The sequence below is a fragment of the Apium graveolens genome, chromosome 5 (genome assembly GCF_009905375.1).
Source record: "Apium graveolens cultivar Ventura chromosome 5, ASM990537v1, whole genome shotgun sequence".
Lineage (NCBI taxonomy): Eukaryota > Viridiplantae > Streptophyta > Magnoliopsida > Apiales > Apiaceae > Apium > Apium graveolens.
In genome coordinates this window covers 85,813,835-85,816,496 of record NC_133651.1, presented here as the reverse complement: position 1 = coordinate 85,816,496, position 2,662 = coordinate 85,813,835, and the positions used below count along the sequence as shown (strand labels likewise).

The 2,662-nt window shown below is 41.2% G+C and overlaps 1 non-coding gene across 1 annotated transcript; it reads right to left on the bottom strand.

Moving 5' to 3' along the window:
* Positions 1–204: 204 nt before the first annotated feature.
* LOC141662889 (small nucleolar RNA R71) lies at positions 205–310 on the bottom strand. The gene has a single exon (XR_012550992.1). It is a non-coding gene; the product is annotated as a small nucleolar RNA R71 (small nucleolar RNA).
* Positions 311–2,662: the final 2,352 nt, after the last annotated feature.

Genomic DNA, 2,662 nt, shown 5'->3' with positions numbered 1-2,662 from the left:
TATTAGAGATTTCATCGAGATCTGCGACACTTTCAAATTCAACAATATCTCTAAAGGCGCTATTAAGTTGGGGCTTTTCCCATTCTCTCTGTGGTATAAAGCTAAGTGTTGGATGTACTCTCTACCACCAGGCTCTATCACTAAGTGGGAAGGTCTTGCTCAAAAGTTTCTTACTAAGTTCTTTTCTATGGCTAAGATTGCTGCAATCAGGAATGCTCTTACTCAATTTGTACAATATTTTGGAGAGTCTTTGTGTGAGGCTTGGGAGCGACATAAGGAGATGCTTCGAAAGTGTCCTCACCATCGGATTCCTGAATGGATGATCATTAACTATTTTTAAAACGAGTTGGGTGCCATGCTTGATGCAGCATCAGGTGGAGTCTTGTGGGCTAAAAGCTACGATGAAGCTTATGAGTTGATTGAACTGATGGATGCTAATAAATACCAGAAACCAACTCAGAGACTACCTCAAGGCAAGGTAGCAGGAATTCTGGAAGTAGATGCAGCTACTGCTATAGCTTCTCAGCTTAAGGCTTTGACGGTGAAGGTGGATTTTTTGGCTAATTATGAGTTAATCAGATTACTAGTGTCTGTGAGTTTTGTGCTGGTGCACATGAGGTGAAGCAGTGTGTTATTTCTAGTGAATCACCTCAGTTCTTGAGCAACTTTCAGAGGTCGCAACAACCAGTTCCAGCCACCTATCATCCAAACAACCGAAATCATCCTAACTTCAGTTGGAGCAATACTCAGAATGAGATGCAATAGCCTAATCAGCAGTATGCTGTAAAGTAATACACTCCAGCTGCAGCAAACTAATGAAAAATCTGAATTAGAGGAGTTGAGGCTCATGTGCAAGAGCCAAGCGGTGTCAATCAAGACCTTGGAGAATCAAATTGGTCAGATTGCCAATGCCTTGCTGAATCGTAAACCTGGTACACTCCCTAGTGACACGGAAGTTCCAGGCAAGAAGGAAGCAAAAGAGCAGGTTAAGGGAATTACATTGAGGTCTGGGAAGGTTGCAATTCCCGAAAAATCTCAAGTTTTGCCAGATGAAGATATGGCTGAGGAAGAAGTGTAGAAGGAAGCAAAAGTGGAACCAAGAAAGACTACTATGGAACACACTCCTCCTGAGGGTAATACTAGGGAGAAATAGATCTATCCTCCACTTCCTTTTCCTAAGAGGCTGCAGAAGAAAAAGTTGGATAAGCAGTTTGAGAAGTTTCTGGAGGTATTCAAGAAACTTTATATCAACATACCTTTCACGGAAGCTCTTGAATAGATGCCTAGTTATGCGAAGTTTATGAAAGGTATTCTCTCTCGGAAAGTGAAGCTTGATGAAATATAGATAGTTTCTCTCACAGAGGAATGCAGTGTTGTGCTGTAACCGAAGTTGCCTCTGAAACTTAAAGATCCAGGAAGCTTCACTATTCCTTGTACTATTGGAAAAATGTCATTTGACAAATGTTTATGTAACTTGTGGGCTAGCATCAATTTGATGCCTTTGTCTATCTTCAAGAAGTTGGATTACCTGATCCAAAGCCTACTTATATGACCTTGCAGTTGGCCGATCGCTCTATTACATATCCACGAGGCATTGTGGAGGATGTCTTGGTCAAGGTGGATAAACTCATCTTTCCTGCGGATTTTGTAATTCTTGATTTCGAGGAGGATAAGAAGATTCTCATAATCTTGGGAAGACCTTTCTTGGCTACGGGCCAAACCTTGATTGATGTGCAGAAGGGTGAGCTCACTATGCGAGTACTGGATCAGGATGTGACTTTTAATGTGTTCAATTCCATGAAATTCCCTACTGATAATGAGGAGTGCTTAAAAGTGGAGTTGGTCGATTATGTGGTTACGTTAGAACTTTATCAAATGCTAAGTTCTGATGCCTTAGAAAAGGCCTAGTTGGGGACTTCAAATAGTGAAGATGACGAAGGTGATGAGTAGTTGAAATATTTGAATGCTTCTCCTTGGAAGTGAAGGCTGGATATGCCTTTTGAATCTCTTGGATTGGAGGAGCTGAACAAATCTCCAAAGTGCCTCAAGCCATCTATTGATGAAGCTCCTACACTCAAACTTAAACCATTGCCTAAACACTTAAGGTATGCTTTTTTAGGTGATGCATCTACTTTGCCTGTTATTATTGTATCTGACCTTTCAGGTAGTGATGAGGAAAATCTCTTGAGAATTCTGAGAGAGTTCAAATCGGCAATTGGTTGGACAATAGCATATATCAAGGAAATCAGCCCTTCTTATTGTTTGCATAAAATTCTGCTAGAGGAAGGAAGTAAGCCGACTGTTGAGCAACAGAGAAGGCTTAATCCGATCATGAAAGAAGTTGTGAGGAAGGAAATTCTCAAGTGGCTAGATGCAGGGAACATTTATCCCATTTCTGACAGTTCTTGGATGAGTCAAGTTCAATGTGTGCCGAAGAGATGAGGCATCACAGTTATTTCTAATGAGAAGAATGAGCTCATCCCTACTCGAATAGTCACGGGGTGGAGAGTTTGCATGGATTACAGAAAGCTGAACAAAGCTACAAGGAAGGATCACTTTCCTCTTCCGTTCATTGATTAAATGCTTGACAGGTTGGCTGGGCATGAGTACTATTGTCTTCTAGATGGCTATTCGGGTTATAATCAGATTTGTATCGCTCCAG